The 19,910-nt window shown below is 37.1% G+C and overlaps 1 pseudogene; it reads left to right on the forward strand.

Annotated features, from left to right (window-relative positions):
- The first annotated feature begins 17,087 nt into the window (after positions 1–17,087).
- Positions 17,088–17,790, forward strand: LOC143638604 (serine/threonine/tyrosine-interacting protein pseudogene; annotated as a pseudogene).
- Positions 17,791–19,910: the final 2,120 nt, after the last annotated feature.

Below are 19,910 nucleotides of genomic sequence, written 5' to 3' on the forward strand. Positions count from 1 at the left end.
AAATAATTGTCAAGCCACAGAATTTTGAAGAAGAGAGCAATTAGATAAATGTGCTATTAAAAGAGCAAAAGAAAACCTTGAAATTCATGATTAAGGGAAAATTTTTTTAAAAACTAAATTTTTCTTTAAAAACTGTGAAATTGTGGTATTTTCATGCATCAGGGAATTGATATAATGAACTTCCAGAAAATGTGTAAGTATCAGTCAACTGCATCTAGCAACTACTTCTAACAAAATAACCATATATAAGTTTTTATTAAGTTTTTCATTATATTAATATAGCTATGAAAAAATAGAACTGACTTACTCTTTCAAATAAATAAATTTTAATGAAATAATTCACTTTTGGGCTGGGGATGTGGCTCAAGCGGTAGCGCGCTCGCCTGGCATGCGTGTGGCCCGGGTTCGATCCTCAGCACCACATACAAACAAAGATATTGTGCCCGCTGAAAACTAAAAAATAAATATCAGAAATTTCTCTCTCTCTCTCTCTCTCTCTCTCACACACACACACACACACACACTCTTTAAAAAAAAAGAAATAACTCACTTTTGATATAACATAGTTATGGTATGCAGCATTCAACATGGTTGCATTTTATTTATTTTTTTTGATTTTTTTTATTGGTTGTTCAAAACATTACAAAGCTCTTGACATATCATATTTCATACATTAGATTCAAGTGGGTTATGAACTCCCATTTTTACCCCAAATACAGATTGCAGAATCACATCGGTTACACATCCACATTTTTACATAATGCCCTATTAGTAACTGTTGTATTCTGCTACCTTTCCTATCCTCTACTATCCCCCTCCCCTCCCCTCCCATCTTCTCTCTCTACCCCATCTACTGTAATTCGTTTCTCTCCTTGTTTATTATCCCATTCCCCTCACAACCTCTTATATGTAATTTTATATAACAATGAGGGTCTCCCTCCATTTCCATGCAATTTCCCTTTTCTCTCCCTTTCCCTCCCACCTCATGTCTCTGTTTAATGTTAATCTTTTCTTCCTGCTCTTCCTCCCTACTCTGTTCTTAGTTGCTCTCATTATATCAAAGAAGACATTTGGTATTTTTTTTAGGGATTGGCTAGCTTCACTAAGCATAATCTGCTCTAGTGCCATCCATTTCCCTGCAAATTCCATGATTTTGTCATTTTTTAGTGCTGTGTAATACTCCATGGTATATAAATGCCACATTTTCTTTTTAATCCATTCATCTATTGAAGGGCATCTGGATTGGTTCCACAGTCTAGCAATTGTGAATTGTGCTGCTATGAACATTGATGTGGCAGTATCCCTGTAGTACGCTCTTTTAAGGTCTTCAGGGAATAGACCGAGAAGGGCGATAGCTGGGTCAAATGGTGGTTCCATTCCCAGCTTTCCCAGGAATCTCCATACTGCTTTCCAAATTGGCCGCAACAATTTGCAGTCCCACCAGCAATGTACAAGAGTACCCTTTTCCCCACATCCTCACCAGCACTTGTTGTTGTTTGACTTCATAATGGCTGCCAATCTTACTGGAGTGAGATGGAATCTTAGGGTGGTTTTGATTTGTATTTCTCTGACTGCTAGAGATGGTGAGAATTTTTTCATGTACTTGTTGATTGATTGTATGTCCTCTTCTGAGAAGTGTCTGTTCAGGTCCTTGGCCCATTTGTTGATTGGGTTATTTGTTATCTTATTGTTTAATTTTTTGAGTTCTTTGTATATTCTGGAAATTAGGGCTCTATCTGAAGTGTGAGGAGTAAAGATTTGTTCCCAGGATGTAGGCTCCCTATTTACTTCTCTTATTGTTTCTCTTGCTGAGAAAAAACTTTTTAGTTTAAGTAAGTCCCATTTGTTTATTCTTGTTATTAACTCTTGGGCTATGGGCGTCCTATTAAGGAATTTGGAGCCTGACCCCACAATATGTAGATCAGAGCCAACTTTTTCTTCTATCAGGTGCAGGGTCTCTGATTTGATATCAAGCTCCTTGATCCATTTTGAGTTAACTTTTGTGCATGGTGAGAGAAAGGGATTCAGTTTCATTTTGTTGCATATGGATTTCCAGTTTTCCCAACACCATTTGTTGAAGATGCTATCCTTCCTCCTTTGCATGCTTTTAGCCCCTTTATCAAATATAAGATAGTTGTAACTTTGTGGATTAGTCTCTGTGTCCTCTATTCTGTACCATTGGTCCACCTGCCTATTTTGGTACCAGTACCATGCTGTTTTTGTTAATATTGCTCTGTAGTATAGTTTGAAGTCTGGTATCACTAAACCGCCTGATTCACACTTCCTGCTTAGAATTGCTTTTGCTATTCTGGGTCTTTTAGTTTTCCATATGAATTTTATGATTGCTTTATCTATTTCTACAAGAAGTGCCGTTGGGATTTTGATTGGCATTGCATTAAACCTATAGAGAACTTTTGGTATTATCACCATTTTGATGATGTTAGTTCTACCTATCCATGAACAGGGTATATTTTTCCATCTTCTAAGATCTTCTTCTACTTCTCTTTTTAGGGTTCTGTAGTTTTCATTGTATAAATCTTTCACCTCTTTTGTTAGGTTGATTCCCAAGTATTTTATTTTTTTTTTTTTGAGGATATTGTGAATGAAGTGTTTTTCCTCATTTCCATTTCAGAAGTTCTGTCGCTGATATACAGAAATGCCTTTGATTTATGCATGTTGATTTTATATCCTGCCACTTTGCTGAATTCATTTATTAGTTCTAGTAGTTTTTTTGTAGACCCTTTTGGGTCTTCTAGGTATAGAATCATGTCTTCGCAAATAGTGATAATTTAAGTTCTTCTTTTCCTATTTTTATGCCTTTAATTTCTTTCGTCTGTCTAATTGCTCTGGCCAGTGTTTCAAGAACTATATTGAATAGAAGTGGTGATAGAAGGCATCCCTGTCTTGTTCCAGATTTTAGAGGGAATGCCTTCAATTTTTCTCCATTCAGAATGATGCTAGCCTGAGGCTTAGCATAGATAGCTTTTACAATGTTGAGTTAAGTTCCTGTTATCCCTAGTTTTTCTAGCGTTTTGAACATAAAGGGATGCTGTACTTTGTCAAATGCTTTTTCTGCATCTATCGAGATGATCATATGGTTCTTATCTTTAAGTCTATTGATGTGGTGAATAACATTTATTGATTTCCGTATATTGAACCAGCCTTGCATCCCAGGGATGAATCCTACATGATCATGGTGCCCAATTTTTTTGATGTGCCTTTGTATCCGATTCGCCAGAATTTTATTGAGGATTTTTGCGTTTAGGTTCATCAGAGATATTGGTCTGTACTTTTCTTTCTGTGAGGTGTCTTTGTCTGGTTTCGAAATCAGGGTGATGTTCGCCTCATAGAATAAATTTGGAAGTGCTCCCTCTTTTTCTATTTCCTAAAATAACTTGAAAAGTATTGGTATTAATTCTTCTTTAAAGGTTTTGTAAAACTCTGCTGTATACCCATCTGGTCCTGGGCTTTTCTTGGTTGGTAGTCTTTTGATTGCTTCTTCTATTTTATCCATTGATATTGGTCTGTTCAAATTGTGTGTATCCTCCTGACTCAGTCTGGGCAAATCATATGACTTAAGAAATTTATCGATGTCTTCACTATCTTCTATTTTATTGGAATATAATATAATTTCTAATTGTCTTCTGTATTTCTGTAGCATCTGTTGTGATATTGCCTTTTTCATCCCGTATGTTAGTAATTTGAGTTCTCTCTCTTCTTCTCTTTGTTAGCATGGCTAAGGGTCTGTCGATCTTATTTATTTTTTCGAAGAACCAACTTTTAGTTTTGTTAATTTTTTCAATAGTTTCTTTTGTTTCAATTTTGTTGATTTCCGCTCTGATTTTAATTATTTCTTGCCTTCTGCTACATTTGCTGTTGTTTTGCTCTTCCTTTTCTAGGGCTTTGAGATGAAGTGTGAGCTCATTTATTTGTTGGTTTTTCCTTTTTTTGAGGAATGACCTCCAGGTGATGAATTTCCCTCTTAAAACTGCTTTCATTGTGTCCCATAGATTCCGATATGTTGTGTCTGTGTTTTCATTTATCTCTAAGAATTTTTTAATTTCCTCCTTTATGTCTTCTGTAACCCATTGATCATTCAGTAACATATTGTTCATTTTCCATGTGATGTAGGATTTTTCCTTCCTTCTTCTATCATTGATTTCCAGTTTCATTCCATTATGATCAGATAAAATGCATGATATTATCTCCACTCCTTTATATTTACTGAGGATTGCCCTATGGCATAATATATGGTCTATTTTTGAGAAGGATCCATGTGCTGCTGAGAAAAAAGTATATCCACTTGATGATGGTTGATATATTCTATATATGTCAGTTAAGTCTAGGTTATTTGCCGCTGTCTGGCTGGGCACAAGATCACGAGCCACTCAAACAGGAACAAACTTTATTTGAAAGAACCGCCAATAACACGTCCGCCCGGGAAGCTTCCCGATCCACCCACGCGGCGTTCTGCTGGTTCCTTCCCGGAACTCTAGCGCAAGCGCCTCCCCGGAATTCCCTCCTACTGCACTTTCCCAACCAATGGGAACTCTCCAGGAGTCCCGCAGCAGGAGTCCGGTATCCATATGAATGTACTTTTTAACATAATCGTATCATCTCAATGGCTAGCTGGCATCACCTTTCAATCAAAAATGCCATGCATCATATTAATTGGCTGTGGCTCCCAGCATCTCCCCCTTTCTGTTTAATTAAGCAACAAGTAATGTGGCTAGGGACCGTGCCTGTTAGGTTTGTCCAATTCAACATATGGTTCTTACCCGTCATTGGAAAACTGACCTTTAGGCGTCAGCCTCCTGTCTTAGGTTGATACCATTGCAATTGGATCATACCCGTCACTGACTACCGATCCAGCATATAGCCATACTTGTGGATAGGCCTATGCACCAGTGGGGGGGTGAGGTTCTTTGCCTCACCTCTGTTGGCCCCCAGATTTGGCCTTGGTGCCAGTGGGGGGGTGAGGTTCTTTGCCTCACCTCTGTTGGCCCCCAAAATTAGACCATCACTAGTAGAAGGGAGGAGGATACAGAAATGCCACAACACCAAATCAATTGACGACTCCTAGGGAAAATTGTATCACTGGTGACACATCAGCAAAGATACGCCAGCATTACCATAATTTGTTGTATCAACAGATAGATCACAGTGCATACAAGTGATACATAGTCCAGGCAAGTTTTGTAAGCAGTTCAAAGTGGAGGAATCTATCAATATGTCCATTTCCTCCCAAGATCATTGATGTATCAGTTTATACAGTTTGTTGTGATAATTATCGAAGAAGTTGTAGTTTGGTTTCATCTTTGTCTTCACCGGCACTGGGATGAAAAATAAGAATTCTGACAATGATGTTAAAGAGAGAAAGAAAAAAAAAAAAAAATGTAACATTTTAACAGGTACTAAGAAAACATTTTTTTTTTTTTTTTAGAACAATTTACATTATCTTGAACAGAATTATTAAATATAATGAAAAGGAAAGATGAAAATAAACAAACAGATTTGTTAACCTGCTTATTTGTACACATATTAAAATAATTTTTAACAGCTGTTTACCCAATTTAAATTAAACCATTAAAATTACGTGAATAATAAAAAGTACTTGGATCCATTTTTTTTTTTTTTTTTTTTTTTTTGAGCACTCCTCATATATGATCTATGGACATACGCACATATAGACACATAACACAAAACAGAAGTGTGCACATATAACATACAACACATAAGACAATAGTAAAGGCCTTGTAGTTTCACCTAGGTGAAATCTCCATTGCAATGTTAAAAACTCCACAGTTAAAAAATAAAACTGATCAGAAAAACATCAACCTAGGTCTGTATGAGCTCAAAAATAAAATAGAACCTATGATATGGAAAAATGCAATAATAAAATAGATATTGAAAAAAGCATCCTGGTTAATCAGTCGCAGATGTAAGAATGGCCAAGCTGGAGTTCTGGATATCAGCTGTTATGGATTTGAGTCAAATTATCTTCTTTTTGATCTGTAGAAATCGTTTTAGTTAGTCTTTCTGGAATCCAAATCGGCTGCTGTTCTCCCTGTGGAAACACGCAAACAGAGCCCCGACTCCAGACAATTACTGGGTCAGGACCTTTCCATTGTCCTGTTAGAATATCTTTCCAAAGAACTTTAGGCTTATGCACATTTTTTGGATACATATGCCTTTCCGCAGCACTAAGTCCTGATGAATCCAAATTTAAAAAGTTTAGAGTAAAGAGGGTTATTTTAAGTTTATCTTTGGGGGATATATACCCCTTTCCAATTCCCTCCTTTTGTTTTAATAAGTACATTTTAATAGTTTGATGAGCTCTTTCAACTATGCCTTGTCCCTGTGGATTGTATGGAATTCCTGTTATGTGAGTAATGCCAAATGATGAGCAGAATTGTTTAAAAGAGGTAGAAGCATAACCGGGACCGTTATCTGTTTTTAACTGTTTTGGAACGCCCACAGTGGCAAAATTTTGTAAGCAATGAGCTATAACATCTTTAGTTTTTTCTCCGGCATGAAGGGAGCCCATCAAAAATCCAGAAGAAGTATCAACTGTAACATGCAAATATTTTAATTTTCCAAATTCTGGCAAGTGTGTGACGTCCATCTGCCAAATATGGTTAGGTATCAGTCCTCTAGGATTGACTCCAAGATTAACTTGTGGTAAAAATGTCACACAATTTTGACATTGTTTTATTATATGTCTGGCTTGTTCTTTAGTTATTTTAAAACGTTTTTGTAAAGTATTAGCATTGACATGAAACCTTTTATGAAAATTTATAGCTTCTTCTATTGTGGAGAAAATATGTATGTCATGTGTAGATTTATCTGCTAATTCATTGCCCAAACTAAGGGCTCCAGGCAATCCTGTATGTGCCCTGATATGTCCTATAAAGAATGGATCTTTTCTGTCCCAGATTAGACTTTGTATAGTGGAAAACAAAGAGAAAACAGTAGAAGAAGGGGAAATCCTACCTGCATCTTCAAGGGATACTATAGCATTAACTACATATTGACTATCAGAAAATAAATTAAATACGGAATCTTTAAACATCATAAAAGCTTGTAATACTGCATTAAGCTCTACCTTTTGAGCTGATTGTTTGGGTACTAAAAATGTAAAAGTTTGATCAGGGGTAACTACTGCTGCTGTACCATTATTTGACCCATCAGTGAATATATTTGGAGCATTCATGATAGGGGTCTTTCTTGTCATTTTTGGAAAAACTACAGGATGCTTAGACCAAAAAGACAACAAAGGATTAGATGGCAAGTGATTATCAAATGAAACATTAGATTTACACATGATTATTGCCCAAGTATTTAACTCATTGGCTAACTCATCAATTTGATCCATAGTATATGGAGTAATAATTTTATTGGGAGAAATCCCAAACACTCCCTTTGCTGCTTTTATTCCTTTGAGTATTAATTGTCCTACAGCCTCAGGATATCTAGTAAGAATAGTATTAGGAGAATAAGATAAATGTATCCACAATAATGGACCTTCTTGCCAAAATACTCCTGTAGGAATATTTTTTGTTGGTAGTACAATAAATAATAAAGGCAAACTTATATCAATTCTATCCAAGTGCATATTTTCCATATATGTTTCAATGATTTTTAATGCCTTTCTTGCTTCAGGCGTTAGCATGCGGGGTGAATTTGGATCTGATGGACCTTTTAGGATATCAAATAAAGGTCCTAGCTCTCCTGTTGGTATGCCTAGATAAGGCCTTATCCAATTTATGTCTCCCAATAACTTTTGAAAGTCATTAAGTGATTTGAGTTGATCTACTCGTATTTGAATTTTTGGTGGACGGACCATGGTTGAGGATAACAGGACTCCTAGATAATTAATTGGAAGATTTAATTGTACTTTATCTATTGCTATCTCTAGATTATAATTTTTTAATAAGTTTGTAAGTGTGGCATAACATTCCAGCAATATGTTTTTATCTTTATGTGCCAATAATACATCATCCATATAGTGAAATATTTGTAGTTCAGGATTTTGATGTCTAAGTGGTTGGATTGCTTTGTTAACATAAATTTGACACATAGTTGGACTATTAGCCATCCCCTGAGGGAGTACTTTCCATTCATATCTCTGATCAGGACCTTCATGATTTAGTGCAGGGATAGTAAATGCAAAATGTGGACTATCCTCAGGATGAATAGGAATTGAAAAAAAACAATCTTTAATATCTATAGCTAAAACATACCAGGTTTTTGGTAAAGCAGACAATTGGGGAATCCCTGATTGAGCAGGTCCCATAATAACCATCTCATTATTAATGGCTCTTAAATCTTGTAATAATCTCCATTTACCAGATTTCTTTTTAATAACAAAAATGGGAGTATTATGGGGAGATATGGAAGGTTGTATATGTCCTTTCGCTAATTGTTGTTTAACCAGATCATGGGCTACTTGTATCTTTTCTTTAGTCAGGGGCCACTGAGGAACCCACACTGGTCTTTCTGATTTCCAAGTAATTTTTATTGTCTCAGTGGCCCTTTCTGAAAATCCAACCCATGTCTGTCTGTTCCTTGATTTATTTGAATTGGTGCTGCTATATTTTGTCCTTGTTTTCCTAATCTTTTTTCTTTTTTAAAACCTTGTTTAGCCCTAGTAGTGGGCGCATTAGGATTGATGTTATTTGTTAACGTTAAACCTAATTGATCTAGGACATCTCGTCCCCATAAATTTATAGGAAGATGATCCAATACATATGGCTGTATAGTTCCCTCACATCCTTCAGGATCCTTCCAATCTAATACCATTGCACTTCTATGGGGATTAGTAGCCACTCCTAGGCCTCGAAGCGTTTGAGTGGCTTGTTGTAATGGCCAATGTTTTGGCCATTCCTGACTAGATATGATGCTAAGGTCTGCACCTGTGTCCAGTAGCCCATTAAAGTCGTATCCTTGAATATTTAGTTTTAGCATGGGGCGAGAATCTAAATTTAAAGACAGCATAGCCCAATCTACACCTGTGGAGCCCAATCCCCTGGTACCTCTTTCTACAGTACGACTAGAAAATTTATCATGTAGGCTGGGTATTATTAGTAACTGTGCTATTCTATCCCCTGGTGAGATAACTGATATGCCTCTTGGAGAACTAGCTATAATTTTTATTTCACCTTCATAATCGGGATCAATTACCCCGGGACTTATCATAAGTCCTTTTAGTGTGGAAGAACTGCGTCCCAATAATAAGCCTACCGTTCCTTGGGGAAGAGGTCCTTTTACTCCTGTGGGAATGATTTGAATTCCCATCTCTGGAGTTAGTACTGCTCTTGCGGAGGCGCAGATGTCCAGCCCTGCGCTCCCTCTAGTTTGTCTGATGAGGGATTTAATGGATAATGTGTCCTGGGCACTACCTTGATGGTGCTGCTGGGTTCCTCCATTGCCCCGTATATTTGTGGTTTTGGGCCCCGGAGCATTGGGCCCTCCAGTCCGTTTTTTGGCAATGGAGCCTGATGCCTTTCTCCACGATATCGTGGGTAAACACTTGATCCTTGTCCGTTTTTTGATAACGGAGTGCCCTCTATGGTGGTTTGAGAACGGCATTCATTAGCCCAATGTCTCCCTCTACGGCATCGTGGGCAAATACCTGGTATTCTATTCCTTTGATACCTAGCTTTGTTAAACCCTCCTCCTATGGGGCAATTCCTTTTAAAATGTCCTGTCTGATCACAATTGTAGCATGTTTTTGGCCTGGCATCTAAAGCCTGTTGTACTGCTGCTAAGACTTGTCCTTGTTCATTAATGTCTCTACATAATTTAATATATGTGTTTAAATCTTCATGTTTCCATGGTCTAATGACCTCTCTGCAGCAACGATTTGCTTGGTCATAAGCCAGTTGTTTTATAAATGGCATTGCTTGTTCTACATCTCCAAATATCCTAGAAGCTGTCTGAATAAGCCTATCTACAAATTCAGCGTAAGGTTCGTTAGTTCCTTGTATTACCTTAGATAACTGTCCTTGTAAATCTCCATGCCCCTGTAAAGTTTTCCATGCCCTAACTGCATCTGCAGCAATTTGTGCGTATACACCAGGATCATATTCAATTTGTTGCCGTTGACCCTCATAAGGTCCCTTTCCTAACAACATCTCCAGATTTCTTTGAGGGTAACCGGCTGCTGTATTTCGCCTAGCTGTCTCCATGCAGAATTCCTCATTGGCAACCTTCCATAACAAATATTGTCCTCCATTTAGCACAGATCGACACATGTTAGCCCAATCTGCTGGTGTCATGTCTAAGTTGGTAATAGATTCAACCATGCTTATGGTGAAGGGTGCTTGCGGGCCATAGGTTGTTACAGCCTCTTTTAATTGCTTTACTGTTTTGAAATCTAGAGCGCGATGAATTCGTTGCCCTCCTGCCTGCTCAAGTACAGGGCATGCTAGTCTTTGGGATCTTGCCTTAGGATTTTGTGCATTAACTACAGGAATTGAGGGCCGCTCAGCTCTTACGCCCTCTGGTGATAGAACGGAGTTAGTAGCAGCCTCCTGTTGTAACTCCCCAACTGATGGTCGTTTTTCCTCTAAGCTTTCTTTCTTCAAATTTTCCTCTGTCTGACTAGCTGGAGAGACCTTCTCTTTTGCTTGACCTGACATGTTTTCTACCACAGTTTGGACCTCTAACAATTTACTTAACAGTTTTTCGGTTTGTTTTTTACTAGTTTCTAATCTACTATAAAGGTAACACAACCCAGTAAGGTAGCATAAAACAAAGCCGAAACAGAATGAAACAAAAACGGAGCAAAGAATAGTTGTATCAATTTTCTCTTTCTCCGGGCCAAACAACTTCAAGCCTTGAGCCAACCATTTTTCCCAGTTTGCCTGAGAAAATTCTAGGGATAGGCAGCTTGAAACAAAAACAAAATAAATCAAAAGAAGAACACATTGTTTTTTGAAATGGTCACCCATTCTGTCGCCTTCCCTCAGGGGCGAGCAATTTTACTCACCTCCAAGCTTCAGGCGCTCCCCGTACAGGGCCACCAGTTGCCGCTGTCTGGCTGGGCACAAGATCACGAGCCACTCAAACAGGAACAAACTTTATTTGAAAGAACCGCCAATAACACGTCCGCCCGGGAAGCTTCCCGATCCACCCACGCGGCGTTCTGCTGGTTCCTTCCCGGAACTCTAGCGCAAGCGCCTCCCCGGAATTCCCTCCTACTGCACTTTCCCAACCAATGGGAACTCTCCAGGAGTCCCGCAGCAGGAGTCCGGTATCCATATGAATGTACTTTTTAACATAATCGTATCATCTCAATGGCTAGCTGGCATCACCTTTCAATCAAAAATGCCATGCATCATATTAATTGGCTGTGGCTCCCAGCAGTTATTGATTGTGATATTGAGTTCTATAGTTTCTTTATTCAACTTTTGTTTGGAGGATCTGTCCAATGGTGAGAGAGGTGTGTTGAAGTCACCCATAATTATTGTGTTGTGGTCTATTTGATTCTTGAACTTGAGGAGAATCTGTTTTATGAATGTTGCAGCACCATTATTTGGTGCATAAATATTGATAATTGTTATGTCTTGTTGGTGAATGGTTCCTTTTAACAGTATATAATGTCCTTCCTTATCCCTTTTGATTAACTTAGTCTTGAAGTCGATTTTATTCAATATGAGGATGGCCACCCCTGCTTGCTTATTCCTTGAGTTCTTTATTTGACCATTTTTTCTGATACCTCTAGGTCCTCCTGAATATTTAGGCTGTCCTGCATTGTTTGTACTCCTTTTCTTCCTTGCTTTTTCATGCTGCTCATGTTACTTCTTGTTCTGTTTGACTGCTGAGTTACTGTTTACTCTTATAAATTTATTTGATGCTTGGGAGGAAAGATATTAGAAGGGAAGGGAAGTAGTCACTAAAGAAAATGAGAGTTAGCAGGTAGAATTCAAGGAAGTGGGAATAAGAAAATTGAGAAGAAAAGAAAAGACAAAAGAAAAAAATAGAAAATAAAGAAAGACAAAAAAGTTTTTAAAATAATAATAATAAAAAATGAAAATGAAAATGAAAAAATAATAATAAAAAAAATTTAAAAAAAATTTAAATAAAAAAAAATTTTTAAAAACAACAACAACAAAAAATGAAAATGAAAAAAAAAACCAAATTAAAAAAAAATTAATAAATGCAGTCTTAGAGTTTGATTAATTTCTCTTCCAGTAGGTGGAGCTGTGCCCACTGGGCCAAGCTTCTCTTCTCAATAGGCAGGAACCAATCACTGTGCAGCAGCTCTTTCTCCCAGACTGGGCGGGTCTCCAATCCTGAATGCCTAGGGCCTTCTCTTGTGTCTAGTCACTTCCCCACTTTTCCTCAAGCCAGGCCCCGCCCACTGGTGACGCTCACCACAATACTGGCTACACGCCAGATCTGCTGCTCCTGGGAGCCCTGTTTTCATGAACGCCTGGGCACACTCTCCCTGTTTGCCATTCCCTCTGACCCTAAGTTTGTAGAGCTTGGGGCTGAGAACCCCCAGTGAATTTGCTTGCCCTCCCGTAGCCACGCCCCCGGTAGCTGGTGCAAGAGACCTCAGGCGTCAGCACTGGTGGGAACGGTAGCTGGGAGTTCCGTGCCGTGGGTCCTGCGCCAGCCCTGATTCCCTCGGTCTGGCTATCACACTCACGGGATAGCTGGGAGTGGCCCTTAAGGTCTCCCCGCTGTGTGGAGAGGGATGGCTAGGGGATTATACACCTGTCGCCGCTAGTTTCAATGAAGTTATCTCCTCCGCCGCGTTCTGGTGACATCAGTTCTCTGCCTTGGTGGTATCCCATGCAAATGGTGACAGTTCGTTCCCTTTGCCGGGTGACCAATGCAATGGGTGGGTCCTGACTGTCTCTCCCAAGCCCCGTTTCAATCCTGTGGCCACTGCCTATGAAGGCTCCGTTGGCTTTTACCTCTGTAAGTTCAGAAGGGTCGACCAGTTGTTTCAGCAGGGTCGTTAGTGCTGAGTCACAGCAGTTTGACTGTAAGAAGCAGGCGAATGGGAGCTTGAATGCAGCCAATCCGGGCTCGGTATGTGTTCTGAGAGGCCCAGACTGTTCGCCCCAGATCCACGTCAGCTCAGCATTGCCTAGAGATCCTGAGCAAACAGCATTTAGACAGTTTACGACTCCCTATGCCCGCGCAGCTGAAGAGGTCAGAGACTTGATCTCTCCACGCCCATCGCCATGTTAGATCTGTGGTTGCGTTTTAAAGATCAGTCATGCCAGGCATGGAAGTACATACCTGTAACTACATCAATTTGAGAGACTGAGGCAGGCAGATCACAAGTTTGAGGCCAGCCTCAGCAATCCAGTGAGACCCTGTCTCAAAATAAGAAAAACAATAAAAATACCCCAGGGATGTTAGCTGAGTGGTAAAGGACTCCTGTGTTCAATGCTCAATACCTCAAAGGAAAGAATAGAGTATCACTCATAAAAACAAGGAAACAATTAGTAAACTAGGTAAAAAGATTGATAAATAACAATTAAGTCAAGGATGCTCTATATTTTTGTGGCCTGATGAAGAAAAAAGCTAATATCTTACTGACATGGTATGTAAACAAACCTAGGGAAAGCTGGATTACAACACAGCAAAGCATGCATATGCATGTGTGTATGCATGCATATACTTGCAAGGTCAAGAAAAGAAAAAAAATTAAAGAAAATCCATAGGTTGATGGTGAGAGGAAGTGGTCTAAAACAAGCATTTCAGATGGAGAGACTCAGGAAAGGACTTTGGATGGGATAATCTATTGAAGTCTTATAACATTATCAAGATAAAAGGTGACATTTGAGTAAAGTGTTGTGAGAGAAAAGAAATATTTAGAATGCACCATCTTACCTTAGTCAGGTATAGATGTGGATTATGCCTGAACAAAGAATATTAAATCTAGAAGCAAATCACAATGAACAAATTGGGAAGATGAATAAACACATGGAAGCTCTTGCCCAGGAAAAAAAAAATATGTTTTTTTTTCCTCTAACTATTTATCCTCATTTCAGAAATAGGCTCAAATTGAATAATTTGTAAGGAACAATTGGTTGAAGTAACTGGGATGCCACCAGGTTTGACTCAAATATTAATACTTGGTCTGCTCTACATCATTGCCCCTTGGGAAGTATAGAAATATTACTTAGTGGCATATTTAATAAATTACATGTTTCCTATGTTTATTTGAAGAAAGCAGAATTGAGGCAGTGGATGGTATACCACACAATGGAAAAAAACATATCTGAGCATAACTTTAAAAAGAGATAAAACTGAGGCACAAAGAGGAAAAACTAAGGCATTGAGATCATGTTGGAGCTAGGTGAAATCTACATTTCAAAGCATACTAGACTAACATTGTGTTATCCTTTTGGGGGAAGTCTAGGGATCTATCTTTGTCAAGAATGCTGGGGAATAATTTTGGCAAGGCTGTGTCTTTTTAAGTCTTTTTTAAATCAATTAATTTTGTACCAGGAATTGATCCCAGAGATGCTTAACCACTGAGATGGATCCCCACCTGCTTTTACTTACTTTGTTTCCTGATTCAGGGTCTCCTAAGTTACCTAGCTCCTCAATAAGATGCTGAGACCAGCTTTTAACTTACAGTCATCCTGCCTCAGCCTCTCAGAATTGCTGGGATTACCAGCATTTGCCACTAAGCCTTGCTGAAATTTTTCAAAGCCCTAAAATGTCCTAGATTCCTTTTAAAATGAAGGTCATGTCTGACCATTTAGTGAACATTTCTTTGTACAAAATGAGGACCTTTAAAAATACCTAACAGAGGAACATCGAAGAATTAATTAATTGATGCATACCTTAAAGACATAAAATGTATTTTAATTGTTTTTAACAGATAAGGTGTTATTTTATCCAAATGCTAATTATGTGAGAAAAAATTAAGGGATGTCTTAAAAACCCTATTTTTGAAATGGAAACCAAGTTATGAAACACGTTAAAAATCATAAAGAAAACTGGTTAATTCTAGAATAGTTTAAGGAATTTCCTTCCTCCCCTGTTGGCTTCCATTCACTAAAATGTCAACATAGATGTCACCTATCACAAAGATATTCCCTCACTACCTATCTATAAAAGTATCCCATAACTTTATAATCCCTTATTCTGTTTTTCTTTCATACATTTTTCATACCTGAACATTTTCATTTTTCATTATAATATAATCTCCATAAGGGCATGCACCTATTTTTGTTTATCACCATATGCCCAATACCAAGGATGTATACTGCCTAGCATATTATATAGATGGCACTAAACTTTTTTAGTGCTAATATCTAAAGTGTGGTCCTATATCAGCAAAAGCAGTCCCCTGGAACTTGTTAAAATGCAAATTAGCAGAATCCATTCAAGACCAACTGAAGACCAACAATTTGTATTTTAACATGCCTTCCAGGAGATTCTGATTCATGCTAAAGTTCAAAAAGTACTTAGAAAAAAATGAAGGAATTAATGAATTCAAGGTCTGATTATTTTGAATGGGCAGACATCTACATAATTACTTTCCTTGTTTTCTTTAATTCACAGTTAATTAAGTTATAATGCCATTCACATCACCTATGGAAAAAAAGCTACATATTAGGATTATGGTCAGGATCTGTTTAGATTTTCAAAAGACAAAAGGAAGGCTTTGGATAAAATAGGTTTGACTTCTCTTAGGATGATAGGAAAATATTGCCAGTTGATTATCTTCACTCCTTTAAGTTTCCCAATTTCCTCCCAATCCTAATGTCATGTAGATAATGTAATATTATGTTAGAGGAGTGGTACAATTGGAAAGGTATTTGGAACTAATTACTGGTATAACATTCATTCATTCAATGAATACTAGTTGTTAGTATCTACCAGGCACTGTTCTAGGAGCTTGTGATATATAAATATCTGAGCACTAACTTTAAAAAGAGATAAAACTGAGGCCAAAGAGGAAAAACTAAGGCATTACTTGGGCTTCTCATTACCTCTCTAGATACATTCCCCAAAATACTATTTCTATTCTGATGAATATGCTGATTGTTTCTCTTACAAGCACCATGCTGCCTCCTCCCTCCGTGATTCTCTTTAAGCCTTTTTCAATAGAAAAAGCCTTTCCAACTTTTTGTCAAGACAAAATCCTTACCTTCAAAACAACAAGACAAAATCCTTACCTTCAAAACAACAAGACAAAATCCTTACCTTCAAAAACTTTGCTTTTTGGTAAACCCTGATGAAAACATCTTTTTCACCCTGTCAGTCAAATTTGAATTAGGTCTTTTCCAAAATCAAGAAAAAGCAAATATTTAACAAAATATTTTTCCAAGAATCTTCATCTTTACATTATTTCTAAAGCTACAAAAGGTCATAACTAAAGTAAGGAATAGGTTCTTCTCTCCTTAAATTTTCTCATAATACCAGACTTCCAGGTATCTGTAACAGATTTTTTCACATATAGACTTAAACTCTTGCTTGTTGTCATTGCTAACTGCAGTAATAATAGTTAGCATAGTGTTTATCATGTGCTAGATACTGTTCTAAGTTATTGACTTTTTTATTTGTTCTAATTAGTTATACATGACAATAGAATGCATTTTGACACATCATACATAAATGGAGTGTAACTTGATTCTTCTGGTTGTACATGATGTTAAGTTATTGATATTTAAAAACTCACATAATATTAGAATAATAAATGAAGAAAGTATTATTAGACTTCTCATTCTACAGAATGAGAAACTGAGGAACAAAGAGGTAAGTAAGTAAGTTACCAAACTGTCAAAAGTGGTTTAGAATCAACATTAAAATCTAGACTATCTCCAGAAATTGTGCTCTTCACCAGTGCTTCAGTGCTCCTTTGTCATGCCAAGGAGTATCATTTACTGAAAACTCAATACCTGAGAAATCTTCCTAAAGCATTCATAACAAATAGTGGCAGTTTTCTCCTACAATATTGAGGATATAATGCCTATTAACTTCTATGGAGTGCTAACCAAATAACTAACACTGTCTCTTAAAACATTTACTCAACTACCAATTTGAGGGTCAGGCAACTGGATAACTCACCATCCCACACCACCCAACACCCTGATATCTGGACCATGGAGGACATGAAACTGGAGTTTCCCTCCCTCCTACAGTATAAAGAAGAGAAGAGAGGAGTGGATTTGCCCGTTGAGAAGAGAGATTCAGGAAAATTTACCTGGATTGGTCTTAGGTTCATATTCTTCTGCTATGAAAAGCAAGTTACCTATACTACAGAAATATGCAGAAATATGGAATAAAGTATATACTTTTCATACAACAAAATATTGGAGCAAATTTTATTAAACCAAGCCTTCAACAATTATTTACATACTCAGTCTTGACTATTACAGATAATCCAGTTGAAGATATAATGTGACTAATGAATATATTGATGGGAGCTCACAAACTGGAGGGAATGTTCTTCTGCATGGAGATGCAGGGATCTGCAGAAGTGCTGCCTTTGTTATTGTATACATTATGGAAACATTTGGAACAAAGTACAAAGATGCCTTTTCTTATGTCCAAGAAATGATATTTTGCATTAATCCAAATTCTGGATTTGTTCATCAGCTTCAGGAATATGAAGTCATCTACTAGCAAAATTGACAATATAGATAACATTGCCATTCCATAGAAAAGTCTTTATCTGTTCATTCTGGTACCACAGGCAGTCAGAAGAGAACACATGAAGAAGATGATTTTAGAAACCTGCAAGTTGTAACTTCACAGAAGGGCTGCCTCAAGAAGAACATTATAAAAGGTGTGAGTTTCTATTAGGAAAGGAGAAAATGCTAGACACAATAATAATGAAAAATAATAAAAACATAAATGGTTTCATTTGAATTGCATGTTGCTTTGAAACATGTTTCTCTGAAACTTGTTGAGCAAAGTTTTAAGACATTGGACTTTTGAAAATTAAAAATATTCAAACTGGAATGGCAGTATATTATCTTCTAATTTCAGATAATTGCTTCATGTTGATGTCTCCTTTCTTTCTTTCTCTCTTTCTTTCTTTCTTTCTTCCTTTCTTATTCTTATTCTTTTTCATTAGTAGTAGTACTAGGGATGGAATCCAGGGGCACTTTACCATTGAGCTATATCCCCAGCCCAGTTTTTATGTTTTATTTTGAGACAGGGACTTGCTAACTTACTTAGGTCCTTGCTAAGTTGCTGAGGCTGGCTTTGCATTGGTGATCCTCCTGCTTGAGTTGCAGGGATTATAGGCATGAACCACTACACCCAGCTTCTCATGTTAAATTTTTATTGATTAGAAGTTTAAATAATACTTTTGTTTATTTGTATGTACTCTATAGTGGAAATGCTTAACTGACAAAACTTTTGCTATTAAATCTCAACCACTTAACTTTTAGAGCAGAATACTCATTTTGGGGGACTTTTCTTCTTAATCTTAGAAGGGATGTCAGAAAACATTAAGCATGTCCTTTGTAAGAAAATATAAAGGCCCAAGTTGTCTTATTATCATAGTAATTCAAGTTAATTAGAAGGTTTTATCTCTTGAATTTAAAAATTTATAATTTCTATATCAGGATCTATATCAGGATCTCAACTTGATGTAAAGTAAATGAGCAGTTACGTGGCAGATTTTTTAAATAATTGGTTTATTCTATAATCCATTACCAAGATAACTTCTCTTCAATATTTACATTATCTTTGTCCATCCAACAATAAAAAAAAATAGGGAATAGCTTAAAATTACTAAAATATTTTATTTTTATTGATTAGAAAAATATGTTTCTGGAGTACTTGAATGCTGGATTTTCATTGTCTTTCCTAACCTTGGGAGCTAATTAAAAAAAATCATTCATAACATTCAGGTTTACATATTAGCTCACACTCACAGGAAGTTGCCATACCTCTCAGTTCAAAGTACATTGTGTAGATCAGTAGCATACTGATAATTAATTGCAATTTACTATGCACCAAAAATTATTCAAGAACAAAAATTATATACAGTATTTATCTGTCTTTGTATAAACAATTGCATACATTACTCTGTTTTTAATATTTTTACTTGTATAAAATGCTTATGTATGCAGGTTGGTTCCATAGTTTAACTACTATGAATTATGCTGCTATAAACATTGATGTGGCTGTGTCCCTAGAGTATGCTGTTTTTAAGTCTTTTGGGTATAGATCAAGGAGAGGAACACCTGATGGGTCAAATGGTGGTTCCATTCCCAATTTTCCAAGAAATCTCCATACTGCTTTCCATATTGGCTGAACTATTTTGCAGTCCCACCAGCTATGTATGAGTGTGCCTTTTTCCTCACATCCTTGCCAACACTTATTGTTGATTGTATGCATAATAGCTGCCATTCTGACTGGAGTGAGATGAAATCTTAGAATGGTTTTGATTTGCATTACTCCAATTGCTAGTGATGAAGAACATTTTTTCATGTATTTGTTGATTGATTGAACAACATCTTCTGAAAAGTGTCTCTTCAGGTCCTTGGCCCATTTATTGATTGGGTTATTTGGTTTTTTGGTGTTTAGCTTTTTGATTTCTTTATATACCCTAGTGGTTAGTGCTCTATCTGATGTGTGAGGGGTAAAGATTTGCTCCCAAGGTGTACGCTCTCTATTCACCTCACAGATTGTTTCTTTTGCTGAGAAGAAACTTTTTAGTTTGAGTCCACCCCATTTATTGATTCCTGATTTTAACTCTTGTGTCATAGGAGTCTTATTAAGGAAGTTGGGACCTAATTCCACATGATGGAGATTAGGGCCTACTTTCTCTTCTATTAGACACAGGGTCTCTGTTTGTATTCCTAAGTTCTTGATGCATTTTGAGTTGAGTTTTGTGCATGGTGAGAGACAGAGGTTTAATTTCATTTTGTTGCATACTGCAGCACAATTCACAATAGCTAAACTGTGGA

Source organism: Callospermophilus lateralis, chromosome X (assembly GCF_048772815.1).
Source record: "Callospermophilus lateralis isolate mCalLat2 chromosome X, mCalLat2.hap1, whole genome shotgun sequence".
Taxonomy (NCBI): domain Eukaryota; kingdom Metazoa; phylum Chordata; class Mammalia; order Rodentia; family Sciuridae; genus Callospermophilus; species Callospermophilus lateralis.